Raw genomic sequence first — 16,458 nt, 5'->3', positions numbered from 1 at the left:
AAGACCGTATCAAATAAATATATGCACATGGTTACAAAGTTAAATGTGAAAGGGCTTCCCTTGTGGCTCAGCTGGTAAAGAATCCACCTGCAATTTGGGAGACCTGGGTTACATCCGTGGGTTGGGAAGATTCCCTAGGGAAGGAAAAGGCCACCCACTCCAGTATTCATTGTACTATAAAGCTTATGATGAATACTAGAAATCCACAGCTCCAATCCCCTTCTATCTCTGTGTCATTTTCCACTACTTTCAAATCTTTTAGCTGTCTCATCTGGCATTTATGTTCATGTTTATAAATCACATGCATATTTAATTATTTCTTAATTTTAAACATTCTTTTTTCACTTCCTTACATCCACCTTCCCCACACTTTCTGATTTAATTAATATCCAGTGTTTGCTATGACTTGGTATAGCAAATAAGAGTCTATTTGTTGTTGCTCAGTCGCTTAGTCATGTCTGACTCTTTGCAACCCCGTGGACTGCAGCACACCAGGCTTCCCTGTTCTTGATCTCCCGGAGTTTGCTCAAACTCATGTCCATTGAGTCAGTGATGCCATTTGACCATCTCATCCTCTGTCCCCTTCTTCTCTTGCCTTCAATCTTCCCAGCATCAGGGTCTTTTCTCATAAGTCAGCTCTTTGTATCAGGTGACCAAAGTATTGGAGCTTCAGCTTCAGCATCAGTCTTTCTAAGGAATAGTCAGGGTTGATTTTCTTTAGGATTGACTGGTTTGATCTCCTTGCTGTCCAAGGGACTCTCAAGAGTCTTCTCCAGCACCACAGTTTGAAGGCATCAATTCTTCGGTGCTCAGCCTTTTTTGCTGTCCATGGAGCCGCAAAGAGCTGGACACAACTGAGCAACTTTCACTCACTCACTCATTCACTTTTCTCCTGTCCAGCTCTCACATCCATATGTAACTACTGGAAAAATCATAGCTTTGACTATATGGACCTTTGTAGGCAAAACAATGTCTCTGGTTTATAAAATGCTGTCTAGATTGGTGATAGCTTTTCTTCCAAGGAGCAGGCGTCTTTTAATTTCATGGCTGCACTCACCGTCTGCAGTGATTTTGGAGCCCCCCCCAAAATAAAGTCTGTCACGGTTTCCATTGCTTCCCCATCTGTTTGCCATGAAATGATGGGTTGTAACTTTAATACTTGACTCTCTTTAGTTTCAGTTCAGTTCAGTTCAGTCGCTCAGTCATGTCCGACTCTTTGCGACCCCATGAATCACAGCACACCAGGCCTCCTTGTCCATGACCAACTCCCAGAGTTCACTCAGACTCACGTCCATCGAGTCAGTGCCATCCAGCCATCTCATCCTCTGTCATCCCCTTCTTCTCCTGCCCCCAATCCCTCCCAGCATCAGAGTCTTTTCCAATGAGTCAACTCTTCGCATGAGGTGGCCAAAGTACTGGAGTTTCAGCTTTAGCATCATTCCTTCCAAAGAAATCCCAGGGCTGATCTCCTTCAGAATGGACTGGTTGGATCTCCTTGCAGTCCAAGGGACACTCAAGAGTCTTCAACACCACAGTTCAAAAGCATCAATTCTTCAGCGCTCAGCCTTCTTTATATTTATCCCTAATTCTTCCCAAATTCTCTAGCAGAACTGTAAAAATTGCTCTCAATCTAATTTTCCAAATGGTCAAACATAGTTCCTTTTTTTTTCTCCTGGACCATAATCTTTCTGGAACTTTCTGCTCTCTGATACATTCTGAACTGACTCTCCTCTATGGTTTACAACACCACTGTCATGCTGGACATCTCCTTATCCTCATCCTAGGAATTTTCTTTGCCTCTCTTCTCTTAGTTGCCCTGTGTTCCCATGCCCTAGATCACATGATTTCTTCTTTCTTGTTTATATTCTCATTTTGCTGAAGCATATTCTGTAATAGCTTTCTAAGAAAGGATACATAATAGGAATATTTTTGTAATGAGTATCTGAAAGTATATGTTTTAAACTCTCACAGTTGATAATTTGGCTGAGCATAAAACCCTAGGTTAGAAATCAATTCCTCTCATGAATCTGAAAACACCGCTCACTGCTTACTAATTAGATTCCATCCTTGTTGAGTACAGCGCCATTCTGATTTCTGATGCTTGTATGTAAACTTAAAAAAAAAAATGCCGGTTTAAAATTTCTCTATATCCCTAGTGTTCTAAATTTTCATGACGAGTTACCCTAGGGTATGGTATTTCTATTGGTTGTGCTGGGCACTCAGTGGGCCCTTTTGATTTGGAGACTTCTTCAGTTCTGGGAAATACACTTTTACTCTTTTCTTTTCTTTTTCCACTGACATTAAAGATTTAGAAAGAGAGGAATTAAACGATGAAGCAACATCCTTGAGAAGTAGTTAGGCGCTCAAATTTTCTATATTTCTATTCTCTTAAAAAATTTTAAAGTATACAGGCAATATTGCTAACCATAGCATAATGTACAGCAGATCTCTAGAACTTATTCATTTTGCATAACTCAAACTTTATACCAGTTGAACAGCATCTCATTTCTCCCACTCCCAGCTCCTGGCAACCACTATTCTTTTTCCTATATCTATGACTTTGACTATTTTAGATTCCTCATACAAATGGAATCATGCAGTATTTGTCCTTCTGTGACTGACTTATTCCCTTGAAACTAAGATCATAATAGGAAAATGGGCAGGATATGAGCAAACATTCCATTGAAGAGGGAACAGAATATAGCTAATAAGCATACAATAAGATTTAAAACACTATTAAAATATTGCTTTTGTTCATCAATTATCAAACAAAATAGTAACAGTTAATCCTGGTGAAGACAACTAAAACAGGCATTTTCACACTTTGTCAGTAAAAGCATATTTGGGTACTTTTATATTGAGGTTGGGGGAAATTTTATATATATATCCAGTCTTAAAAATATTCAAATCCTCTAACTCCACCTCCAGAATTCTATACTAAAGAAATTATCAATGATTTTTTTATAAGGTTATTAATCTGAAAATTTTTCAGAAAAGAGAAAGCTGTTTTTAGAAACCTCAAATGTCTAACATTTGTGTTAAGTAAATTATGGTAAATTCAAACAATAGATTTGTTACCCAACTATTAAAAATTTGGTTTCCAAAAACTGTTCAATGATATGTTGTCATTTTATACTTGTCTGTATTTTTCTAGATTTTCAACAGTGAAAATATATTTCACCTATAATTACAGAAAGAGACACTTTCTCAGAAAATATTTTTAAACAAAATAGACAAGATTTATTTGTTTCAAAGGAAAATATCATAGTATCCTTCATTTCGTCTGTCTCCATAAAAACACAGTTAAGTTTAAACATTTTCTAGGTTAAAATCTGAGCAGTGAATAGCATTTCTTTGGACTGTATTCTCCACAATCTCTTAATCTTAAATGAGTAATAGGTTTATAAACCTAATCTCTTAAGGAAGAAAACACAGTGTGGAAATGATATGCCATAAATCACACTCTTAGTGGCACTATTTGGCCTTTGATTCCTGGGTCTTATGCATTAGAGTCTTTTCATTTCTTTCAAAACCAAAACAAAAACCTTTATGTTGATTAAATCTGAGAACCTCTTATCAAGAAGCTGAGACTAGAGTTTGGGTCTAACAGTAATTCTACTCAAAGTGTAGTCTATGGACCAGTAGAATCAGCCTCTCCTGGGAATTTATTAGACTGGTAAACGGTTGGACTTACTGATTCAGAATTTCAGGAGTGACAAGTGATTTTTATGCAGCCTCAAGTTTAAGAATTAACACATATCTAGAGGAAATTAAGCAAAGAGGCTAACAGTAGGAAAAGGGAGGGAGGTTCAGAGCCCATCCAATGTTCAATGTATATCAGTTCAGTTCAGTTCAGTTCAGTCGCTCAGTCGTGTCCGACTCTTTGCGACCCCATGAATCGCAGCACGCCAGGCCTCCCTGTCCATCACCATCTCCCGGAGTTCACTCAGACTCACGTCTATCAAGTCCATGATGCCATCCAGCCATCTCATCCTCGTATATATATATATATATTTAAAGCATATACAGTATTATAAAATATTCTAAAAACAAACTTTTTCCATACTATAAACTAGAAGTTATGGCTAGAAAATATTTTCTTGGATTTGGACTAAAAAAGGTTGACAAATTAGCATAGGTCTTGGATCAAAGGGTAAAAAGAATCTATAATTCACTCCTGGTTCCAGACAGCTCATTAAGTTAAAGCTAAGCGTTTCACATAGGAATTTAGGTATGTACGCAGTAAATATTTTGGCTATATTTCTGTCAAACCATGATTGGTTACTGGCAGTTGATCAGCTGAAGATGATAGGATCTTCATGTCTTTCAACCTCTTTCCATTTTGGAGTCATGACTCAGTAGGCAAAACTCAGTAGTCACCGTGACTGGCTTAAAGTGTGCTTTACAGAGTACTTCCAATGACAATGAAAGGGAAGTGAAAGGGATGGAGAGAAAAGGAAGGAGAGATGAACAGGATAGACGCTACTTCTCCCAACCCCTTGCTTTCAACCAAAACAGCTCAGCCTTTACCTTTTTGTGTCCACTTATCTGTGGAATATACTTGAACAAAGATCTCCCCTCCAAAAAAACATTTTGAAAATTTCTATTCTTTACTACATATTCTCAACAACCCAATAAAAAGCCATAGCTTAACAAGGAGCTGTTAGTGCTCCTTATTAACTATCTATCACTACCACCTAGCTGTCAAAAGGACTTAGAATGCATAATGGGCAGGTGGTCCTGCTTCCAGGACTCCCTTCTCCAACCACTATCATTAGGGATGAATAAACTAATAATGTTTCAAGTTGCTGTGTTGGATGTGAGGCTAAGCATATTACATAAATCATCCTATAAACTCAACTTGACATTACACTATCTAAAGAGTAAAAGATTGGGGACTGCTGTTCCAAATAACAGTAATGTAAACATTGCTGTCTCATGTATCAGTTCAGTTCAGTTCAGTTCAGTTGCTCAGTCGTGTCTGACTCTTTGCAACCCCATGAATTGCAGCACACCAGGCCTCCCTTGTCCATCACCAACTCCTGGAGTTCACTCAGACTCACGTCCATCGAGTCAGTGATGCCATCCAGCCATCTCATCCTCTGTCGTCCCCTTCTCCTCTTGCCCCCAATCCCTCCCAGCATCAGAGTCTTTTCTAATGAGTCAACTCTTCGCATGAGGTGGCCAAAGTACTGGAGTTTCAGCTTTAGCATCATTCCTTTCAAAGAAATCCCAGGGCTGATCTCCTTCAGAATGGACTGGTTGGATCTCCTTTCAGTCCAAGGGACTCTCAAGAGTCTTCTCCAACACCACAGTTCAAAAGCATCAATTCTTTGGCACTCAGCTTTCTTCACAGTCCAACTCTCACATCCATACATGACCACTGGAAAAACCATAGCCTTGACTAGATGGACATTTGTTGGCAAAGTAATGTCTCTGCTTTTGAATATGCTATCTAGTTGGTCATAACTTTTCTTCCAAGGAGTAAGAGTCTTTTAATTTCATGGCTGCAGTCACCATCTGCAGCCTCATGTATATATTACTGTATAACAAACATTCCACAACTTAGCGGCTTACAACAATGACTGATTATATTTCACAGTTTTGTGAGCTGGCTAAGGGTTTTTTTGCAGTTCCAAAAGATGGGTTCTGGAAATGTTTTGAATAGAAGCAGAATAGCCCTGTCCCACCAAATAAGAGAAGTCCTTCAAAGTAATCTCCTTGGGAGACAATTCACCCAGCAATGCTCCTATTCAAAACATTTCAAGAACTCATCTTTTGGAACTGCGAAAAACCCCTTAGCCAACTCACAAAACTGGATACAATCGGTCATTGTTGTAAGCCACTAAGTTGTGGAATGTTTGTTAAACAGTAATATATAAGCAAGACAGAAATGTTTAAATTACTATCCTTTTGGAGCAGGAGATAAAAAGATGGTTCCCAACCTTTTTGGCACCAGAGACCAGTTTCATGGAATATAGTCTTTCCACTACATGCCACAACTAGGAGTCTGAGAGCTGGTGGCTGTGGTTAGAGTGATTCCAGAGCATTATATTTATTGTACATTTTATTTCTATTGTTATTACAACAGCTCCATCTCAGATCATCAGGCATTAGATCCTAGAGGTTAGGGACCCTGATCTGGAGGATATTTAAAAGGAAATTATTAGCCTTGCAGAAAAACTCTAGCTATCTAGAACCTTCAGAGACTAGGTTGGTCTGATAACAGTTTGGCTGTATCTTTTTAAACAAATTTATTTATTTGGCTGCTCCACGTTTAGTTGTGGCACACGCGGGACCCTTTTTTGCGGTGCTCAGGCTCCTTGTTAGCTGTGGCTCTCGGGCTCCAGAGTGTGAGGCTTCATTAGCTGTGGGGTATGGGTTTAGTTCCCCAACCAGGGATCAAATCCACATCCTCTGTACTGTAAGACGGATTCTTAAACACTAGACCACCAGGGAAGTCCCTGGCTGTATCTTTAAATAAACAGATCCTTGTTATCCTTCAGATAACAAGAAAACAACATTTTGGAAGTGAAACAACTCTCAGATGAATGGGATCAGCAGTGGGTTCCCAACTCTCCCATCTGGAGTTTTTGCTTTTTTCCTTGGGGTCTCCTGAATCCTATCTATACTGACTTTAGGAATACTCTGATCTTTCTTTTACCTGAATATGCGTAAAAACAAATTTTCTATTTTTCCCTAAGGACACTAAATATAAGGTTCTATTTTCTTTCTTAAAATAATTATACGAGAAAAGAAAGGAAGTACAAAAGTATAAAAACAGATAAACAAGTTAAATATAGATTTTAGGATCCTAAGATAAACTTAAGTATAAACTTTGGATCCCAAAATAACTAAATCTAGCCAGAAGTTGGCTGACTCTTTTTCCCGTTCCACCCAGTTATCAACTTGTTGTCCTTGACCACAGGATTTTCACACAAGAAACCAAAAACAGCTACATTTCAGAGCTCAAAGTCTCATCTTCCAAGAATTCCAGAAAACAGCAATTTCTGCTGTAAGTATCAAGAATAATTTTTTAAAAACTTAGGTATTTCAGTAAAACTTTTAAAATGTACACTTTTACTTACACACTTTTGTTTTATACACAGTATATAGACTATAACTTAACTTTTCTTTGGTGACTCTGCTGCCAATGCAGGGGACCTGGGTTCAAACTCTAGTCAGGGAACTGGATCCTACATGCCACAACTAGGAGTCTGAGAGCTGCAACTTAAAGATGCCACGTGTTGCAACTGAGACCAAATAAATAAATTAATATAAATAAATAAATATTTTAAAAATAAATAAATAAGGATGAGAGAAAAAAATTTAAAAAATCAGTTTAGTGTTTCCAGACAAAATAATGAACAATCTGAAAAGGGAATTAAGAAAATAATTCTATTTACAACAGCATCACAAAGAATAAAATACTTAGGAATAAACTTAACCAAGAAGGTAAAGGCTTGTACACTGAAAACTATAAAATGCTACTGGAAGAAATTAAAGAAGTAAGTGGGAAGATATCATGTGTTCATGGATCATAAGACTTAATATTGTTAAGATGTCAATACCTTCAATATGCAACACCTGCAATATGGATGGACGATATGCTAAGTGAAATAGGCTAAAATCACAGAATGACAAATACGGCCCAATTCCACTTATGTCGGGAATCTAAAATAGTTAAATTCATGAATCAAAGAGTAGAATGACGGTTGACTGGGGGAGAGGGAAATGAGGAGTTGTTTTTCATTGGGTATAAAGTTTCAGTCAAGCAAGATGAATAAGCTCTAAAGATATGCTGTAAAACAATATACCTATAATCAACAATATATTGTAAACTTAAAATTTGTTAAGAGGGTAGATCTCATGTGAGGCTTCCCTGGTGGCTCAGATAGTAAAGAATCTGCCTGCAATGAGGGAGACCCAGGTTCAATCTCTAGGTTGGGAAGATCCCCTGGAGAAGGGAATGGCTACCCACTCCAGTATTCCTGCCTGGAGAACCCCATGGACAGAGAAGCCTGGTGGGCTACAGTCCATGTGGTGGCAAAGAGTTGGACATGACTAAGCAACTAACACTGTGTTCCTTCTATAATAATGAAAAGATGTCAACTGCCCAAAGCAATCCACAGATTCAATGAGATCCCTTTCAAAATCCTAATGATAATTTTTACAGAAATAGAAAAATTCATTCTAAAATTTGAATGAAATCACAAGGGATACTGAATAGTTAAAAAAAAAAATCTTGAAAAACAGAACAAAGTTGTAGGATTCATACTTCCTTACCACACAGCCTACAGTCATCAAAAGAGTAGGGTACTGCCTCATGAGGGTCAGAATGGCCATCTTTAAAAGTGGGGACTTCCCTGCTGGTCCAGTGGCTGAGAGTGTATGCTCCCAGTGCTGAGTGCTAGGGTTCAATCCCTGGTTGGGGCACTAGGTCCCACATGCCATAACTAAGAATTCACATTCTGTTACTAAGACCTGATGCAGCCAAATAAACAAACGAAAAAAAAATTTTTTTAAGTCTACAAGTAACAAATGCTAACAAATGGTGAAAGAAATCCTCCTATACCATTAATGGGAATGTAAGCTTGTGCAGTCACTGCAAAAAATGATATGGAGGTTCCTCAGAAAACTAAAAATAGAATTACCACAAAAGTTGAAAGTGTTAGTCGTTCAGTTGTGTCTGTTTGGGACCCTATGGACTGTGGCCCACCAGGCTCCTCTGTCCATGGGATTTCCCAGGCAAGCATACTGGAGTGGGTTGCCATTTCCTTCTCCAGGGGAATCTTTCTGGCCCAGGATTGAACCTGGGTCTTTTGCATTGCAGGCAGATTCTTTACTGTCTGAGCCAGCAGGGAAGCCCATGATATGATCTAGCAATCCCACTCCTGAGCATATACCCAGACAAAACTATAATGCAAAAAGATACACGCATTCCTGTGTTCATAGCAGCACCATTGACAGTAGCCAAGACACGGAAACAGCCTAAACGTCCACTGACAGATGAATGAGTAAAGAAGGTGCGGTACATACATACTATGAAGCACTGTCGCTAAGTTGTGTCCGACTCTTTGTGACCCCATGGACTGCAGCACACCAGTCTTCCCTGTCCTTCACTATCTCCTGGAGTTTTCTCAAACTCATGTCCACTGAGTCAGTGATGCCATCCAAGTGATGCCATGAAGTACTACTCAGTCATAAAAAAGAACAAAATAATGCCATTTGCAACAACATAGATGCAACTAGAGATTATCATACTAAATGAAGTAAGTCAGAAAGATAAAGACAAATACCACTTATATGATATCACTTATATGTGGAATCAAAAATATGACACAAATGAATCTAAGAAACAGAAGCAAAATCAGGGGCATAGAGCATAGACTGGTGGTTGCCAAGGTGTAGGGAGTGAGAGGGGTGGATTGGGAGTTTGGGATTAGCAGATGCTAACTGAAAGATGAGGCTGTGAAAGTGCTGCACTCAATATGCCAGCAGATTTGGAAAACTCAGCAGTGGCCACAGGACTGGAAAAGGTCAGTTTTCACTCAAATCCCAAAGAAAGGCAATGCCAAAGAATGCTCAAACTACCGCACAACTGCACTCATCTCACATGCTAGTAAGGTAATGCTCAAAATTCTCCAAGCCAGGCTTCAGCAATACGTGAACCGTGAACTTTCAGATGTTCAAGCTGGATTTAGAAAAGGCAGAGGAACCAGAGATCAAATTCCCAACATCTGCTGGTTCATTGAAAAAGCAAGAGAGTTCCAGAAAAACATCCATTTCTGCTTTATTGACTATGCCAAAGCCTTTGACTGTGTGGATCACAATAAACTGTGGAAAATTCTGAAAGAGATGGGAATACCAGACCACCTGACCTGCCTCTTGAGAAATCTGTATGCAGGTCAGGAAGCAGCAGTTAGAACTGGACATGGAACAACAGACTGGTTCCAAACAGGAAAAGGAGTACGTCAAGGCTGTATATTGTCACCCTGGTTATTTAACTTATATGCAGAGTACATCATGAGAAACACTGGACTGGAAGAAACACAAGCTGGAATCAAGATTGCTGGGAGAAATATCAATCACCTCAGATATGCAGATGATACCAGCCTTATGGCAGAAAGTGAAGAGGAGCTAAAAAGCCTCTTGATGAAAGTGAAAGAGGAGAGTGAAAAAGTTGGCTTAAAGCTCAACATTCAGAAAACGAAGATCATGGCATCTGGTCCCATCACTTCATGGGAAATAGACGGGAAAACAGTGGAAACAGTGTCAGACTTTATTTTTGGGGGCTCCAAAATCACTGCAGATGGTGACTGCAGCCATGAAATTAAAAGACACTTACTCCTTAGAAGAAAAGTTATGACCAACCTAGATAGCATATTCAAAAGCAGAGACATTACTTTGCCGACTAAGGTCTGTCTAGTCAAGGCTATGGTTTTTCCTGTGGTCATGTGAGAGTTGGATGTGAGAGTTGGACTGTGAAGAAGCCTGAGCGCCAAAGAATTGATGCTTTTGAACTGTGGTGTTGGAGAAGACTCTTGAGAGTCCCTTGGACTGCAAGGAGATCCAACCAGTCCATTCTGAAGGAGATCAGCCCTGGGACTTCTTTGGAAGGAATGATGCTAAAGCTGAAACTCCAGTACTTTGGCCACCTCATGCGAAGAGTTGACTCATTGGAAAAGACTCTGATGCTGAGAGGGATTGGGGGCAAGAGGAGAAGGGGACGACAGAGGATGAGATGGCTGGATGGCATCACGGACTCGATGGACATGAGTCTGAGTGAACTCCAGGAGTTGGTGATGGACAGGGAGGCCTGGCATGCTGCGATTTATGGGGTCGCAAAGAGTCAGACACAACTGAGCGACTGAACTGAACTGAACTGGTATGTACAGAATGGATAAACAACAAGGTCCTACTGTATAGCACATGGAACTATATTCAATATCCTGTGATAAACTATAATGGAAAAGAATATGAAAAAGAAAGTATGGATGTGTATAACCAAGTCACTTTGCTGAACACTGTAATTCAACTATACCTCAATAAAAAATAAATTTAAAAAAAAGAGAGTGATACTGGCATAAAGACAGACATAGAGACCAATGAAAGAAAATACAGAGCCTAGAAATAAACCTGGCATTTCTGGTCAATTGATACTCAACAAGAATGGCAACACTATTCAAAGGGGAAAGGACAGTCTTCAACAAATGGTGTTAGGAAAACTAGATGTCCACATGCAAAAGAAGGGGCCCTTACCTTACACACCTTTCAAAATTTAACTCAAAATAGATCAAGACCTAACCATAAGAGATAAATCTATTCAAGAAAACTTGGAAGAAAACATAGGGAAAGAGCTTCATGACAGATGAATGGATAAAGAATTGAATTTGGCAATGATTTATTGGCTATAACACCAAGAGCACAAATAAGAAAAAACAGGTAAACAGGACCTCATCAAAATTTAAAAACTTTTGTGTATCAAAGACTCACAAAAGAGTGAAAAGGCAACCCCATGAAATGGGAGAATATATTTTCAAATCATAATATCATAATAAGGGACTTCTATCCTAAATTATTATAAAGAACTGTTACAATTCAACAATAGAAAGATATAACCCAATTAAAAACAGGCAAAGGATTTCTAATTGACTTTTCTTCAAAGAAAATATAAAAACAGCCACAAGCACAAGAAAAGATACTAAACATCACTAGCCATTAGAAAAATGCAAATCAAAACCACAATGAGACACCACTTCAGACCCATTAAAGTAAGTAAAGTCGCTCAGTAGTGTCCGACTCTTTGTGACCCCACAGACTGTAGCCTACCAGGCTCCTCTGTCCATGGGATTTTCCAGGCAAGAGTACTGGAGTGGGTTGCCGTTTCTTTCTCCAGCAGATCTTCCTGACCCAGGGATCAAACCTGGGACACCAGCATTGCAGACAGACGCTGTACCATTTGAGCCACCAGGGAAGCCCTCAGACCCATGAGGATGACTATTATTTAAAAAAACAAAACACAAAATAAGTGTTGGCAAATGTGTGGAAAAACTGGAATGCTTGACATTGCTGGTGGGAATGTAAAATGGTAAGCCATTGTGAAAAATGGTATGGCAGTTCCTCAAAAAATTAAATGTAAAATTACCATATGATTCAGCAATTCCATTTCTGGATATATATCCAATGGAATTGAAAACAGGGACTCATATCTGTATACCAATGTTCAAAGCAGTTTTATTCACAATAGCTAAAAAGTGGAAGCAATCCAAGCTTTTATGTGGATAAAAATAAGGTTTTATGTGATATATACTTACAACGGATATTATTCAGCCCTAGAAAGGAAGGAAATTGGGATGCAAGCTACCACATGGATGAACCTTGAAGACATTTTGTTAAGTGAAATAAACCAGTCACAAAGAGACAAATATTGTATGATTCAATTTACATGTAGTACTGAGAGTAGTCAAATCATAGAGAAAGTAGAATGGTGGTTGTCAGGGGCTCGGAGAAGAGGAAATGAGTTATTATTTAATGAGTATGCAGTTTCAGTCTGAGAAGATAAAAAAATGTTCTGGAGATAGATGGTGGTGATGATTGAACAACAGTGTGAATATACTTAATGACACTGAACTGTATATTTAATAATTGTTTAAATAGTAAATTTCATGTTATATATATTTTACCACAACTTAAGTAAAAAAGAATAAATGTAATACCAGAGAGATTCTGCTATGAGTTATAATTTTTCATTAGAATGCATCCCATTCTCCACCCTCACCCCCTGAAGTCAATCTCGGAGCAATGTTTATATGTGGTCATTCAAAACAATACACTAATTTTGCATGACAGACTCATTTGACAGGAACTACAATATCATATGTCAATGTTTGAGTGGGTGTTTTCTGGGTAACCTCAACACTGATCGACTGGACTATCTCTACAGAGCCTGCCCTTAGCCTAACATGCAGTCAGTGAGCCATCTCAGTCAACTGACTTTTAGTAAGTGCTCAGTCATTGTGTATGAGTAACAGAAAAAAAGGGTGAGTTATTGTCCTAAAGTTGCACAGAGAAAAACAGAATACATAAACCTTCCCATGAACTAGGGAAGCAAATAAAAATACAGGATACTCTGTTATTTATCTGAAATTCAAATTTAACTTGGCATCCTGTATTTTATCTGGCAACGCTCTGCCATATTGGAAGTGAAGAGAAAATAATCCAGAGTGTTTTGGGGATACTGAGGTCTTAACAGAGACCTAGACAGAGTAGTGTAGAAAACATATTGGTTAACCAAAAAAAAAAAGTACTGGTCTCTAGACTCCATGCTTAATTCTGCTCAGGAGCCCGTTCCTGCTTTGAGTATCTGTGATCCAAGACTTACTTTCTAAAGTTACAAAGTCAGAGAATGGGAGAAAGAAAAAGAGAAGGATATGAGTGAGAGCATACCCAGCTTCCAGTCAGGAAGGACTGGCCTCAAAAAGGGACCTTAGACACTTAACATAAAAATCAGAGGAAATCAGATTTTGACCTGGCTCAAAGCAGAAGAGAAACAATGATGGTGAATGCTCTACAGTCATACAGTAGGAGGGACACGCAGAGTCAAACATGACTGAGCACATATGTGAGTGAGGAGGGACTGGCATAGCAGAACACCAGAGACAGCAGTGTGATCTCCCAATTCCCTGAAACCATTACCATCAGTAATTTCCACAGAGCCCCTCAAGAAACTCCAGCCACAATTTTTACCTACTAATACTCTGAATTGACCCTTTCGAACTGTGGTGCTGGAGTAGACTCTGGAGTAGACAGCAACGAGATCAAACCAGTCAATCCTAAGGGAAATCAACCCAGAATATTCATTGGAAGGATTGATGCTGAAGCTCCAATACTTTGGCCACTTGATGCCAAGAGCTGACTCATTGGAAAAGACCCTGATGCTGGGAAAGATTGAGGGCAAGAGGAGAAGGCGGTCACAGAGGATGAGATGGTTGGATGGCACCACTGACTCAATGGATATGAGTTTGAGCAAGCTCAGGGAGATAGTGAAGGACAGGGAAGCCTGGTGTGCTACAGTTCACGGGGTCGCAAAGAGTCAGACACGACTTAGTGACTGAACAACAACAGTGCTCTGGGCCCCAGTGACCATAATGCCTCTAGTAGTCAGGCAACTACTTACAAACTCCTGCAGCTTTCCAGCCATTGTTTCATCAGTCAGCAATATCATCTATTTCCCCATGGACCCTGGGCCAAAACTGAGATCGCTGAACCCCGTCTTAGCTTCAGGAAATTGAATCTGTTCATGTCATCCTCTTAGGAATCAACAAAAACAGATTTCAGGCTCTCTGTTCTTTGAGAATCCCATCTTTAAAAGGCCTGTGTTCTTGTTCATTACTGACACTGTTCAGATAGTGGTAATCCCTGCCTGATGCTGGTCTACTGAGATATAAATGGCTCATATGGCCTGATCATACTATAGTAGTATTTAGGAATCTTTGATAAATCTCACACTAGGCCAGGCTGGGATGTCTCCCGTCTCCAGTGGAGGAAGGGGGAGGGGAGGTATCCAAGAAATAAAAGGGTAAAGTAACTGAGGTCATTCCTCCAACCTGTCCTGAAGCACCAGCTGATCAGGTACACTGAATCAGGTTTGAAGGATGTAGCTAGCCTCCACAATTCTTCCCTAGAGGGAGCAGTTAGTCTCTAGGGCAAGAGGAGGGGGTCACCTGGGTAAAGCTCTTTAAAGATTATCTGGGCAGCCACTGAAGGACAGACCAATAAAAATTTCTGCAGCCTTGGACCTTAATTTTTTCTTTTTGGTAAGCATAACATAAAGGTAAAACAGCTAATAAAAAGAAGCTTCTATGTAAATGAAATTAGATGCATGAACCGAGAGACTATGTTCAGTTTTATGCTCCCACCATGAGCACCGCAAGTAATCCCCAGACGCGCTTCGTTTTCCCCCCATTCATGTAACTAGTGACACGTCTTCCCATGAAACACTGCCTCACAGCCTCTGCATTGGTTTCATTCATTCACTCACCCATCAAATATTTATGATGGGTGATAATATTTACACGAGTCTACCATGTGCCAGACACTGTGCTGGGCAATGGAGATACAAACGAATCGTGTACGGTCCTTGCCTCCAGGGCAGCCCCCTGGTGTCCTCAGGGCCAGCCTGGCATCCCAAGGCAGCCCTGGGCAACGGGATCACAGTACCCTTTGCAGCAGGTAAGTGTGGTAGCAGGGGGCTGGCAAAATGCCAGGCCACAGGTTTTCCCAAGGTAAAACTGGATGTGAGAGAGCGATCCCAGCCCGGCTCAAACAGGCATCAAGGTGGGAACCAGGGGCCAAAGAGGCGGAGGGTGCAAACGACCCAGCGTGCAGAGGACTCCAGCCGCAGTCGCCGGGCTGGGTGCTGAGCGGCCACGCGCGCTCCTCCAGGGCCGTCACAGGAGATGTGGGGACAACGATGACCCCTGGGCGCGAGTCAGCTGAGGGGATGTCTCGAAGGGACAGTTTAAGGAGACGGTTAGGGTGGATCTGCGGTGACGCCCCAAATGATGGCTTGTCCTGGGTGACTGAGGATTCAGTGGGTGGCGGAACTGAAAGGATAGGACTGAAGATGAGGTTGGTCCAGAGGGTCAAGCAAGACCGAAGGGTGGGGCCGACAGGACGAGGGGGATGGGCTGAAGGGAAGGGAGGGCGCGCTAAGGACTGGATAGGTGAGCAAACTGAGGGCCTTTCTCCCAAGGGATCATTTGGAACGCGAGGACAGCGGATCTCCGGGACCTCGCCTGCCCCAAAGACGCGTCCTACCTGGTTTCTCGCCTCGGCGTGGTCCTACCGCGCAGGAAGCGGCAGCGTCTCGAGCCCTGCAGGGGCCGCGTTGGAGCCGGGACAAGCAGTCGTCCCCCTTCTCTCAGAAAGCTTGGTAAAGCCCGGTCCTCCCCTGCAGCTGTGGCGCCGATGGTCGGATCTGAATTGCCCTCATGCCGCCCCTTGGGATGGCCCGTCGTTCGGACCGCTGTGCCAGTGGGGGTGCTCGCCCACCTCCTGGCACCCTCTGCATTGAACTCGGCGAGTCACGCGCAGTGCTTTCCCGCGAGGGGAGCCGCGGCTCTTCAGCCGTGGCCCCGCCTTCTGCGGCCTGTGCCCCGCCCCTTCGGGGTGGTGCCGACTAAGTGGCTGGGCTGTGCTGGAACCCAGAAAATCCTCGCGCGCGGCTTAACTGGCGTGTGGAAGGCAGGTGCATCTGCGCATCCACCATCGCCTAATGGAGCGATTCTCTGCCTGACACCGCAGTAGAACCTCTTGGGAAAAATAGAAAATAAAACTAAAGCCTGACCTCAGCAGAGACCAATTGACCCAGAAGCACGGGTAGGGTGGAGTAGGGGTTGGGTGGTGCCCAGCCTTGATATTTTTAAAAGCACTCCAGCACAGCCAGGATGAAGA

General features: G+C 41.3%; 1 protein-coding gene across 1 annotated transcript in view; it reads right to left on the bottom strand.

Moving 5' to 3' along the window:
• Positions 1-16,094, bottom strand: part of RUSC2 (RUN and SH3 domain containing 2) — a 61,189-nt gene extending 45,095 nt beyond the window's left edge. Inside the window, exon 1 of the mRNA XM_040261617.1 lies at positions 15,823-16,094. The gene's annotated coding sequence lies outside the window, so the exon portion shown is untranslated. The remainder of the gene's footprint in view (positions 1-15,822) is intronic.
• Positions 16,095-16,458: the final 364 nt, after the last annotated feature.

Source organism: Oryx dammah, unplaced genomic scaffold (assembly GCF_014754425.2).
Source record: "Oryx dammah isolate SB20612 unplaced genomic scaffold, SCBI_Odam_1.1 HiC_scaffold_1, whole genome shotgun sequence".
Classification (NCBI taxonomy): domain Eukaryota; kingdom Metazoa; phylum Chordata; class Mammalia; order Artiodactyla; family Bovidae; genus Oryx; species Oryx dammah.
Note: the sequence above shows the minus strand (reverse complement) of the source record. Positions and strands in the feature narration are given on the sequence as shown.